The sequence below is a fragment of the Amblyomma maculatum genome, chromosome 10 (genome assembly GCF_055883805.1).
Source record: "Amblyomma maculatum isolate TAMU_Amacu chromosome 10, ASM5588380v1, whole genome shotgun sequence".
Taxonomy (NCBI): Eukaryota; Metazoa; Arthropoda; class Arachnida; order Ixodida; family Ixodidae; genus Amblyomma; species Amblyomma maculatum.
The window spans coordinates 92,482,527-92,496,303 of record NC_139353.1 but is presented as its reverse complement, the minus strand read 5'-3'; the positions used below and the strand labels follow the sequence as shown (position 1 = coordinate 92,496,303).

The following is a 13,777-nucleotide window of genomic DNA, read 5'->3' as shown; positions in this document are numbered from 1 at the left end:
TGAACTCCTTTATTTTGCTTTGGACGAGAGCCTGTCCAACCAATTTCTGCTGTGGACACGATTCCCATTTCTGTGCTTTTTATGATAAATAAAAGGGTGCTGTGCAGAAAAGGAGAAGTACCAGAAGTAAGCGGCTCAATTGCAAACTCGCGACTGATTTTACTGAAAAAACAAACTTATATAGCTTCAACCTGTCAAGTCACATACTAAGCGCTGCCTGAAAACCTTCCTTCAATATACTATAGTCTGATTGATGGGCCACTTACGGAAACTTCTCTTTTCTTCTTTATACAGAACGCCTCGGCAACTCAGGTGCAACTCAAGTGCCACAAGTGCCAAATCAGGTACTGGGTAAAATTTACCGCTCCACTGTGGCACATGCCCAGACGCTACATGTGATAAGCCATGCCTGCCTTTGTTATCAGATATAAAAGTTTTGAAGAGAAGCTGTAACTTGGTGGCACATGAGTTGGCCGAGACATTCTGTATAAAGAAGGAAGGTGAAGGTTGCTTAAGTGATCCATCAATCAGGTCAAGTGCTAATAACAGACATGAAGCCGCACATTAAGCCACGGCAATAAAACTGACTCTTCTCTGCTTTCGTTAGACTAAGCCTTCACTCTGTAGTGTCCAATGAAAATAATATAATGGCTGAACGTGTTCCGCCCAAGTACCGAGATGATTTCTATCATCGCTTCACGTATTAGGCTGGGCACACATGTGTAAAAGCTAGGCCGGCATGCCGTACCAGTCGACGCTTGTGAACTGAAACCAAGCAGAGACACACAGTAGGCCCCATGAGTTGATTCCCTGAAGCACCGCCCGAAAGTGGTGTCATTGCACAGCATGCACTGTCCATATGGCATGCAAAGAGCCTTCTTAGATCGCCATCATATTAGCCTGTTGCCATCCACCTTTATTTTGGTGTATGCAGCCTGTTGTTGGTCCCCGACATATTGAACGCAAGTGAAAAGTTGCAGTCGGACGTTGTGACACCGTTCTGCAGGGCCGGAGCATTCTTTTGAGCATCATTCTCCTGTGAGGCCAATTTCCTTAATAAAATCAAATTAGATTCCCAGTTCTTGCCATTTTTTTGAAGTTCCCCGCGTAAAGTATGAGTCAAAGAACGTACTGAATATGCTTCAAGCGATCTCGTGGCAGACCGCTGCCCTGCTATCGGCAGAATAATAAGCAGAGGGATGTTCAAAACCATGCTGGTCGCTGCGCTTTATGCAAAAGGAAAGAGTATGGACGGAATTACATGCTATGGACTAAAATTATTTCCGCACTGACTATGACTAATACCTTTTGTTCACGAGAACCCAGTAAATAAAATAAAACTGAGAATGATGTCTGACAAAAATTAATAAATGTTTTTAATATTTTGTAGTGTCCACTGAAACATCTGGTATACATGACTTGCAAATCACATCAACTAACAAATTGTACTTATTTTGGCAATTACCATCTATGTCGTTTTGGTGTCTGAGCTCCTTAAATATTGTAACTTGCAACTTTCAGTTGTCAGCAGTGCTCGTGCTGTCAGCATCTTCAACCCATTTTCAAACAACCAAGCGCAGGCTTAAATCGTGCCGACTATTACATTTTTCAGTAAAAGCAGCACGCTGGTGGTGTAAGAACATATTTAGCTCATCACCCGTATTGGCAAAGAGTACGCACAGATATGCTCCCATTGTAGTATGTGGCCGCGCTCGAAAGAAGGGGGGGGGGGGGGACTTTTAAATGTGACACAACCATGCTGCATGCCTGGCTTTTGGTGGCAATTAAGCGATATTTTTTTTAGTAGTTTTGCTCAAGATTAAGTAGCAAGCTTGAGAGTTTAGCTTTTACTGCTTCTACATTGTGGTGGGCACCACAACTGAACAAGATTTGCAAAAAAAAAATAGACTTTATCGCGCATTGGTTCTGGCGGCCAGAACGGAGCTCCAGGGGGATGCAGGTGACGAAGCAGCGGGGAAATCAAGGCGCACCTCCAATCTCGATGGGCTTTACGAATTCAATGTCATGCCTTTTGGAGTTTTTAATGCCCCCGCTACGTTTGAGTGCATGATTGACACTGTTCTTACAGGGCTTAAATGGCAAACATGCTTGTGCTACCTGGACGACATAGTTATTTTGTCTGCGACCTTTTCTGATCATTTATGCCTCCTTGATCAAGTATTAACGTGCCTGGCATTCGCCGGTCTCCAGCTGAACACAAAAAGGCGTAATTTTGCCAAGAAAAAAACCAAGTTCCTGGGCCACCTCGTCAGCCGAGATGACATTCGACCCGACCCTGAGAAGCTTGCTGCAGTTGTGAACTTTGCGCGCCCTCAGCGGACTAAGGATCTACGCAGTTTCCTTGGCCCATCTTCATACTTTCGTCGTTTCATTCGCAATTTTGCTATCCCTGCTGCACCGCTCCACCACCTTCTTACCGATCGTACTACTTTCAATTGGTCCGAAGAATGCGAGAAAGCTTTCCAAACCCTGAAGAATGCCCTCATTCGGACTCTGTTCTCGCTCACTTCAACAACACTGCTGACTCCATTCTCCTGGAGAATGGAGTCAGCAGTGGAGTCAGCACTGATGCCAGCAGCCTCGGTATCGACGCCGTACTTTTGCAACGTGATACCGCTTCTCGGCAAAAGGTAATTGTGTTTGCCAATCGAACTGTAACACCAGCGGAACGCAACTACATCATCACTGAGCAAGAGTGCCTCGCCGTCGTTTGGGCAGTTCAGAAATTCCGCCCCTACCTCTACGGCTGCCATCTCAATCGTTACCGATCACCACGCTCTGTGTTGGTTATCAACCCTCAAACATTTGACTGGACGCCTGGATCGTTGGATTCAGCGTTTGCAGTAATACGCCTTCGATGTCACATACAAATCGGGTCACAAACATCGAGATGCCGACGTTTTTTCCCGTCGCCCACTTCCAGAGTCACCACCTAGCGCTTCTTCGTGCCTTCCTGCGTGCACCCTCGACGTCCCAATGTCGTCTAGAGCTCCAAACATCACCGGTGCTGCTTCTGCCGCTGCTCCAGATCGCTACGCCATTATTTCACACCAGCGAGCAGATTCCTACTGCAGTTCCCTAATCGACCTTCTCACCGGTACTTTTCACCCTCCTACCGCTAGGATGCGCACGCAACTCCAAAAGTTCAAACTTGACAACGGCGTGCTCTCCCGTTATATTTATTGCTCTGAAGGCACCCGTAGGGTCCCCGTTATCCCGAGAGCACTTTTCACCCGTATCCTGGCGGCTCTCCACGATGATGCTACAGCCGGTCACTTCTGCTTTCATAAAACTTACCACCGCGTGAAAACCCGTTTCTTCTGGCCAGGCCTCGCCACAAGCGTGGCAAATACGTTGCCTCTTGTCTGCAATGCCAGCGCTGCAAACGGCCGACTTCTCCTCCTGCTGGCCTACTGCAGCCGCTACCTTGCACTGCTATTCCTTTCGCCGTTGTTGGCATAGACTTATACGGGCCACTTCCATTGTCCGTATGAGGTAATCGCTGGATCGTCACCGCCGTTGACCACCTAACACGCTACGCTGAGACCGCTGCCCTGCCTAATGGCTCAGCATCTGAGGTCGCGACCTTCTTTTTGGAATCGCTTGTTATACGCCATTGGACCCCTCAAGTGCTTATCAGCGACCGTGGTCGGACATTCCTGTCGACGCTTGTAGCCGAAGTTCTTGAGGCCTCAACCACACATCACAAATTGACCTCCAGCTATCACCCGGAGACCAATGGGTTGCCTGAGCGGTACCACCGCACGCTTTGACATGTTGTCTACGTACTTCAACCAGGATCACCGAAACTGCGACGTAATACTTCCTTTTGTTACGTTCGCCTACAATACGGCTGTACAGCGGACCACAAGTTACACCCTGTTTTTCCTCGTTTACGGCCGTTCTGCCGTTACCCTTCTTGATGCCTCTTTCCTTTCTACACATGCCAGCTTCTCATCCTCTCTTCCTGACCAGTTCATTCCCCGAGTGGCCAAACCTCGCCGGGTTGCTCGCGTCAACACGGAAGCTAGCCAGGAAGACCGCAAGTGCTGCTATGATGCAACCCACCGCCAAGTTTCCTTCCGTCCTGGAGACGAGGTGTTACTTTGGACACCATTACGCACTCCTGGCCTTTGTAACAAGTTCCAGCGCCGTTATATCGGTCCTTACTCAGTTCTTGCAAAAACATTCCCGGTAAACTATTGCTTCTCCCCTGTTTACCTTCCTCCGGACAGTCGTTACCATGGAACTGAAGTTTTCTACGTTTCACGCATGAAGCCTTTTATTCGGCGCAATGCTGCTGACTAATTGCGGCCAGGCTTGCCGCTTCAACTGCGCGGGCGAAATAGTGTGAGCACTGTGTGGCGCTTCATATTTCACACGGCTGAGCGTGCTGCTTTATCTTCATCCTGCTCTCTCTTGTAGATACTCATCGTCATCGCGGAGTGTGGTTCGATACAGTGTGCGACCTGGGATTCAGGTCTCCAATAAAACCTGATACGCCAAGTCCAACCTTCTCGTTACCTTACAACACACACAACTCATTTTAAAAACCTCCTTCTTTTCCGTAGCAGCTTTAACGTCATTGGCATAGGGCTGTCTTTATTGTCTCATCAGACATTTACCCGTTGAGGTATGCAGTTGTTGCGGCACACGACTACTGTGCCCAAGCTTTTTTGATCGAATCCGGAACTCAGCGGCCGCTTTTAAATGGAGGCAAAAAGCAAGGCGCCCATGTAGTGTGTGATGTGAGTGCACGTTAAAGAAATCCGGGTCGTCGAAATTCCGCAGCCCTCAACTACGGCGTCTGTCATAGCCTGAGTTACTTTGGGACGTTAAATCCCTAAACCACGCCAATTATAAAGAATTTCTATTCGATTTTTTCTTGCGTCTTTTCTGCTCGACGCATTTAAACTGGGGATGTTTTTCCGGCAAGGACAACTGTCTTTACTTCTATGCATTGCTTTTCCCTAAGCCGCTTGACTGAAGCGCATTGTTAATTTAATGTGTTTACTAGCTCCGTTCACTTTAAAAATCTACCGACTTCCAAGCTCTTCTGTTCTTTAATCAGGGGTAGTGACTTTAGAGACAGCCTACATTATCCTAACATACGTACCTCACCGTCGAAATCACACTCTAGAGCTATATTTTGTGGCTTCAACTGGACTTCTCTTCGATGTAGGCAGTATATCCTATTTACTGCCTAACTGAATTTCTACGTTTTCCCTCTCAACGTAACATGTGCTGGTATTCATTCCTGGTACTGTTTTGGAGTCTTGTCTTCAAGTTTATAAGAATTCTGGGCCTTTCGAATGCATGCGACTTTTATTGAATAATTGAATTACTATAGATGGTAGGCTTTAAGTGAATCTGAATTCTGTCGAATATTTCGCGTTGATTTGATATTTTTATATTTGTAATGCCATGAAATGCTATGCTTAACTAAAGCTGACCCGAAGACAGTAGACACAACAGGACGAAGCACGTCATCTTTTTCTGCGGATTACCTTTTATGGTATTACAAGGCTGAAGCCAAGTGTCCCGACAACACTTGCTGATATTGAGATCTGCGACTAATGGTCACCCTTATTTCTTTCCGCTTGCTCAAAGAGCAATAAAATAAAGAAGAAACGATCAGAGAAAATGTCTGCTTGCAGATTTGTTTTTTCGTGAAAAACCATTCAAATTTGAGACTTCACGTCAAGAGGCACCTCTCGATCTCCTGTTCCCAGAACACTGAGCCAGCACTAGAGCTTTCGCCAAGGGCGGGATAGACTAGACGACGCTACCGATCTTCAGCGGAAGTAACATCACCGACCACTCCATCGTATGGTTCCCGGCACAAATGGACATCTTAGGGGGCGGCCTGCGGAATCTCAATGAGATCGCACACGATGCGGCGCGAGGACTCATCGACCGCGTCCCTCCGGTTTCCCCTGCTACTCCGTATATCGAGTACAGATATAAATTATTCACGTACAACGACCTCACTAAGCACTTTTATCTAGGCAGACGAGCATTTCCCCTCCCGAATAAGAAATTAACCCGCAGCCAATCAGTCACGTTACGCTTGCTCCAAACGAACTCATACCCCAACCCCTGGCGCATGAAACACATCGACCGAGACTACGACGGACAACATGTGTGTGAACGGTGCAGTGACCGTGTAGACTTAAACCATATGCTGTGTGGTTGTGCATCGAGCGACTCCTACGCCAAGAACAAGTAACATTAGGACAATGTGTTAAAAGGTGCTGCGCTACATGATCAGCTTCGGGCTGTCCAGGAGGCCCGCGCGGCGGCGGAGAGCTTCGGGCTCAGTGTGCCGACGTGGGAGCTGCCCTCTACACCTGGCGCCTAGCCGAGTGTCCTTCAGGACCCCTACTGTGGGAAATAAAGTTTCACCAAACCAAAGCAAATAGCAGGAAACGTCATTGATGAATTTATTCAACTCAGGAGGTGCAGAATGTACAAATTAATCATCGTTTTCTACGTCTGAAGTAAAGAAATGATGACGGCATTGGTAACTTCTAATAAGGTCCCACAGGAACATTCATGCAAGCATAGGAAATGACAAACCAAATATATTTAATGTTTTAAAAAGTTGCAAGGCATCCAACGTTAGAGGTTAGTTCACCTAAGAGATTTAATATATTGATTATGAAATAGGAAACAATATCTGCATTGCATGTTTTGAGGCCTAACTGAATTTCTTTAGTAGGTTTTGGTTCATTATCTCCATGTGAATTGAAAATAATATTTATTTATTTATTTATTTATTTATTTATTTATTTATTTATTTATTTATTTATTTATTTATTTATTTATTTATTTATTTATTTATTTATTTATTTATTTATTTATTTATTTATTTATTTATTTATTTATTTATTTATTTATTTATTTATTTATTTATTTATACCTCAAATGCCCCTGGTGGGGTATTACATGAGGGGTGGGCTGTTACAGTTCATTGGCGAGTCTTTCAATGAATGCTTTGAAGTGTGCTGGATGAGCGTGATGAACTGCGTCGGCAGGAAGGCGATTACAGTCCTTTGCTGTCTGGACGAAAAAAGCATTTAGATGTGCAGTGGTATTTGCGGATGGTGGGTATACTACTTTATTGTGGTTAAGTCGATGGGATACGCGGTGACAAGGCATGATGGCACAGTTTCCTAGTGATGAATGGTAAAATTTATGAAAAAGGCACAGCCGGGCTATTTTGCGGCGTGATTGGAGGGAAAGGAGATTAGATTTTGTCTTCAAATCAGTAACACTTGAGTGATATGAGTAGTCTGAATGAATGAACCTTGCTGCACGATTTTGGATGGATTCGAGGGTGAGGGAAAGGTTAGACTGGTGAGGGTCCCAAACTGCGCATGCGTATTCCAGTTTGGGACGGACGAGTGTTAAATAGGTCAGCAGTTTTACAGAAGGAGGTGAAAGTCGCAAGTTACGGCGTAAAAAACCAAGCGTACGATTGGCGTCTTTAGCAATGTTAGAGACGTGAGTAGACCAAGTGAGGGAACGGTTAATGGTTACACCAAGATATTTATATGAGTCAACTGCGGAAATTTTTGAGCCAAATATATAATACGAAGGTGAAGGAAAGGACTGTCTACGGTGGAATGTAATTAATGACGTCTTATTTGTGTTTAGGGACATGAGCCATTTGCTACACCAGGATTCGATGTAATTCAAGTCGTTCTGTAACAGTTTAGTATCGTTGCTGTTAGCGATAGGTCGATATATTACGCAGTCATCCGCAAATAGTCGTATGTTAGAAGCTATATCAGTAGCCAAGTCATTAATAGCGGGAAGTATGAAGTCTTTTTCTCCAAATTCTGGGAAAAATAAGATCCCAGAGGCATTTTCAAGCTCGCGTTTGCTAAACTTGACAGTATGATGCAGATTTCGTAAATTGGCAGTCTCCTTTATTTTTCTAGTTTCCGGTGACATGTTTCCAGTGCAGTTGGAGGCTGAACTTGGAGTAATCGGTGAGCGTTATCCGACTGGAATCCCGCCCCTGAATGGCTTGCACTTCGAAAAGCATTCTTGGGTGCTGCCGAAGTTGTTGCCACTCGCTGGGCATCCGCTGAATCGCTCGCATTTTCTGTTGCGAGTGTTGTAGAAGACGCGTGTCTCGCGCTTACTGCATTTCCCCTGGTTACGCGGCTGTTTGCACTCCGGAGCAGGCTTCGCTGAAGGGGAATAATTTCATGCTTTACGAAATGCACTTCAAAACATTCGCTTACAAACAGCAAAAACATCCTGAACTTCAAGTGACAAAACCCGCAGTTCATATTTTTAGCGTTGGAAACAGCAAGATGCCTTCAGTTCTCATTCAAACAAGTTTGGCACAAAACAGAATCAATGAGCTCCGAAAACTGCTTTCTGTGACAATTTGCTACTTCCCAGAGTAAACACTAATTATGGCAAACAAACCCTTTTGTTTTCAGCTATAACTTAACGGAATTCACTATCTTCATATGTTAAAACGGTTCGGTCGTATAGGCTCTTCACTAATAACATCAAAACATTTATATTGATGAAGTAATTATAACCACACAGTTAAGTTTTTATTTTTTATGTGTTGTTGTTGTGTTGTTCATAGATTTTAACATATATTAATGTTCAATTTCTGCCATATTTGTGAATTTGTTTTAATGATTTTGTTATAGGAGGTCTCCCTGACAACTTTGCTTTGGGACCTCCTTCTGTACCAAATAAATCATACTAATTTGTGTAATACATTTCTGAAAATAAAAAAAACCTGAAACCTCAAGGTGCTTACCTATTCATAAAAGGGGTTTGTTTAATTATGCTTATATTGGTGCTCATATATGATTCGTCGATACTGCTATATATTAAATTATTATTTTCTTTTTTGTCTCCTCTAAGTTTTCTTTCGAGGCATGTCATTAGATCTCTTATCCTCAGTTTCCTTGATATCTAAACAGGACTTTCATATAGATTCCTGTTGCACTTAAAAGTTCCCTGGCTGATACCATGCTCGGCATTCAACCCAAGGTTGCGGGTCTGAATCACGCCTACAACCGAGAACCACTCTTTACTCGGGATGCGTTACTTTTACTTTATTTTAGACATGCTGAGGCCGTTAATTTGGATTTCAGGTTTTGCTTAATACGTTTTTAATTGGTCTGCTTTTAATTACACTTGCCACGAGATCCGTAAACAAATTATTATTTTTGCACAGATTTGTACCGATTACTAAGTTCTCTAGGGCAGGATGAAATCAAAATGATGCTTAGCATGTATTTTGTGGGTGGCATCTGTTGAAGAACGACACTGGGCTCCGTTTTAACCGTGCAGATGGGACCTTCGTATTAATATCAGCCTCTTTCTTTGCACATTGCAAAGACCACAAATCTGTTCCTTCTTTCTATAAAATGACGCCAAAGCTATAATTTGCGAAACTCATAGTACACTGACTAGGGCCATTTGTTTAACCTACACCTGCTGCACGAATGTAGCAAATCTCCTATACTTACAATGCATTTTGCTGCACTGGTGTAGGTGGTGTAGGTCAAAAAATGGCCCTACTGTGCCGCCCTACATCAAGCGCACAACTTCCTTTTGTCCGAAAAATATTCAGTCTCGCGACTCCAGGAATTAGACCTTCTAGGAATTCATCAGTAATTAGAGTCTAACATACTTTTATTATGAAACCTTAGAGGAGAAGTCCAAATTTAGGTTTCGACCTTCAACATTTGCGTCTACGCTTCGGCATTATTTGACCTAGTCCGAAGTCTACTAAAGTTGTTTCCAACCAAATATGAGCATTGTTACACAAAACGCTGAAACATAATTTTTAAATGGAACGTGATCAAAACTTCGCGACGAAGACTCAAGAAATTTGAAGCACTGTAAATTTCACTACAAGTGGTCTACAAGTTCATTTCAGGTTGACCAATTTGAGTGGCATCCTCGAGGTGTAGCTGGGTAACCATTAGAATGTCCCGTTCTGTAGACCCAAAATATCGCCTCGTTCAATGGTTCCCAAAAGTACCGTCCACCCAATCTTATTACTTTAAATTCAGTGGTGACCTTTAAGCGTAGATAGACAAAGACCAAACTTTGCTCCTCAGCCTTTTTTAAATTCGAATTCGCAGGTATTTGAACAGAATCGGCCTACAAGGTTACGTGTGACATCTTCCAAATTATATGTTCCACCACCGAAATTGGTCTAATCAAAGTATGAAAAATTAAAGTCCAACAATTTTCGGTATAACCCGAACAATTTTCGGTATAACGAACCCGCAAGTGCCTTCTACATTTCGTTTCACCAGAGCATATTGTGACATGCTTATGCCTTCTTCGCTTGAGCGAGCCGTGCAGCCTGCTGTAACGTCATGCAGGTAGCATCATAATGAATGGAATAGCTAGCTATGCTTGTGCTATGCCACAGACGATTCTTCTCTCTGCGGAGAGCGCATTGATTAGAGCTACACACAAAGAAGACCACCATGGAGCTCGTAACCGTTAATTGCGTACACCTACTTTTTTTCATGACTATCTGCTTTCAAGAGCATGATTATAATTATCAGCATGCAGAGTAAGTTTGGGCTCAGCAAAATAGACAGCCCCGATGTAAACTCTCAACTTATTTCTCTTGGTTTTAGTGACTTAGGACAATTAGCCAGCTTTGAATCACTGAAACATAAAGTAAAGACACTAGCTATATAGAGCTAACATGCACAAATGGGGTACAGGCATAAAACACGTAAGCTTAACTCACGTTGGTCGTCTTGATGTATGTAACCGTCCTGACAGCAGGCGACGGTGAGAAGGGCGAAAAGAAGCAGCGCTAGGATCAGTTTGTCCATGATGATTGAGTGGCGCTCTGGAATGGAACTGCGGTATCTTGAAGGGTACTAGATCATCGGTGTCAGAGAGCATGTATATAGTAATTGCATGCCAACAGAAACGGCTGGTACCTCAATACAGATGAAAGAAAAAGCATCGATAATGGTGATATGCTGTGACTGTTTTAGACGCGAAGTGAAATTCGATTCGTCACAATTTATAAAATATGCGTTATGCAGCTTTCAATACACACACACACACACACTACCTTTATGAAATGATAGATGATGGTTAAAGTAAGCTCCACGTTGTTTTTCTTCCACGCCAGCGGCTTAGTGGAAATACATTATAGTTCTTCTCAAGAGTGGTAGGCTGGACAATATTGACCTGTAGGTTTTCGCATATCCTCACCCCTTTGGCCACAATTTTGTGAGACCGGCAGTACCTCTAGTTATGCTTAGAACAATTCAACACCCGCAATACATACTCCCATAGACTGTTCGGATGCTTTTGCAATAATGCAATGTATTTTTGAAAGGGCCTCGTGTATGCTTTCTAACAACAATTGTTACAGGAGCGACCCAAAGCACAAGTAATGAGCATGCTCTGTCCTTGCCAGGACGCCATACTCGCCTTTCATAAATATTCTTTACGCATTAAAATGGGAAGTGGGCACCAGAACGAGAAACTCATAAAAAAAGCTTTGTAGCTTTTTCTTTGTAGCACTTTCTTTCTTTGTAGCACTAGCTTTCAGCACTAGCACACAAGCTTTCTTTGTAGCACTAAAATATTTCAGCGAAAAGCAAATTATAAGTGTTGCCAAAAAATATATAGGCAGTGTGATGTACATTGACAACGTATGCTAGCTCCGAACTTTCATGCGTGTTTTCACACAACATTGTTTTGAGCTTATCACCTTTCCCGTGGGAAGCATAGCGCAGCAAAATGCACGGATTTAAATGATGTTTGTTTTGTAGTATTTGCTAACATGTGCCCTACATGTGCCCTCATATTTTATTGTCGAGTAAGTAGGTCAAATCCATGGTAAACATTTGAAGACGGTGAATACTATGTCGCTAAAAAAACCTACAAATTAAAATGACAAACAATGTTTTTAATTTTCACCGCATTTTCTTAATAAATAATTAAATAAAACCATTTATAGACCCACAGCTCTTTTTCTTGTCGCGCTAAACTTTCCTCAAGCAGGCAACATGGGAACAATATATCAACAATAATAAATAAAAACTATTCAAGATATCATTGTGAAAATGTACATCGGACTGTTTTGATGATTTGAGTGCAGCCGAAGCTATACTCACAACCTAAACCTTATTTACAAGATACTCTTCCGTATTGCGGAACTAAATAACCTCGATTACATTCTTCTCGGGCCCTGTCTCATCGGGAAGGATGCAGGTTTCAATGCGAAATTCTGACGTGGGTAAACGTGCTTAACTCACTCTGCGGCAGAATTCCTACGCAATATGTTTCGTGGAAAAGAAGGTTCAGGATATAGAACAACTCGGTGTTTCGTATTGGCTGCGTAACGTCAATACCTCTTAATCGTCTTTTATAAAAACTATCTAATGGCCACAAGCACAAATTCATAAAAATAACGATAATGCGGGATAACAAAGATGCTAATGGGACATGGCTTATTGATGAAAGTAGTTTAAGGCCTGAATTTTTTTGTTACTTAACGCCCAATTAGAAGATATATGTTTGTTCAACAGTTGTAAATAAATTGTGCGATACAGTAAATGTAGATGTTCTTTCACTCCTTCCGAGATGCTTGAAAGCTTATAAGAAATAACGAAATGCAAGTGGATAAACAACGCGGTTTGTGTAAGAATAGGATGTTTTACGAGAGTTTCAATCTGAGAATTTCAGCGAGCCGAACATATCTGCAGTTTCAGGCAATTAGGCACCTTTTTTAAATGACATATCAATTACTTACGTTGTCAGTGACTAAAAGGTTCTTTTTTAGAGCATCGTTGATCCGTTAAAACAAAAGCTAAACAAAAATCCAAAACAATGTTAACGATATCAGTTGAACATTATTTTTGCTCGTGTTAAGTGTTGCTTGGATACTCGTATGCTACAAGTCTCAAGTGATTCGCAATACAAGAGCAAAAATTATTTTTAGGCACGAATACCGAGACGAATTTTATTCCAGAAAATTGCCTTAAAGCCCCGCCGGGGTGGTGCAGTAGTTACGGCGCTCGACTACTGGTCCCAAGGACGCGGGATCGAATCCCGGCCTCAGCGGCCGCTTTTCCGTGGAGGCTAAAAGCAAGGCGCCCGTGTTCTGTGCGGTGTCTTTGCACGTTGAAGAACCCCATGTGGTCTAAATTTCCGGAGGCCTTCACTACGGCGTCTCTCAAAGCCTGAGTCGCTCTGGGACGTTGAACCCCAGAAACCAACTAAACTGCCTTAAAATTCAGAACGGATAAATAGCACCTCCTAAATATTTTACTGAAGGCTAAAATTCTCTCGTTGGATCCGCTGCCGTGACAACTTTATGTCCATGCTCACCACTGCGGCGCGCGCTATCAAATCACAGCTAGCATGATATCCTCTGAACCATTTTAACTTCTCTCACTGCCTCCTCTCCACTCCTTATCCTCTGCAGGAGAAAAATACGAAACAAAGGGCTATTTTGTGCCGCTTTGAGCGGAAACATCCTGTTCGCTCCACTGATGAGCCTTGTGTCGCTTCAGCCTTAAATAGAAACAATATATTTTACACACACCAAGACTAAACACATACCACGCAGCCCGTGCTCGAATAGGACAAAAGAAGCCTCACTCACCTCTTAACTCTAAGAACGCCAGCAAAAATTGTGGTTCGTGTTGCTCTGCGCTGCTATATATGGGCCCCGACGCTGTCCAAGTTTACCGATTCAACTTCCTCCTCAACTACGGTG

At 43.2% G+C, this 13,777-nt stretch overlaps 1 protein-coding gene across 1 annotated transcript in view; it reads left to right on the top strand.

Moving 5' to 3' along the window:
* Positions 1 to 313: 313 nt before the first annotated feature.
* Positions 314 to 13,777, top strand: part of LOC146177015 (uncharacterized) — a 121,807-nt gene continuing 108,343 nt past the window's right edge. The window contains exon 1 of the mRNA XM_084581071.1: positions 314 to 344. The gene's annotated coding sequence lies outside the window, so the exon portion shown is untranslated. The remainder of the gene's footprint in view (positions 345 to 13,777) is intronic.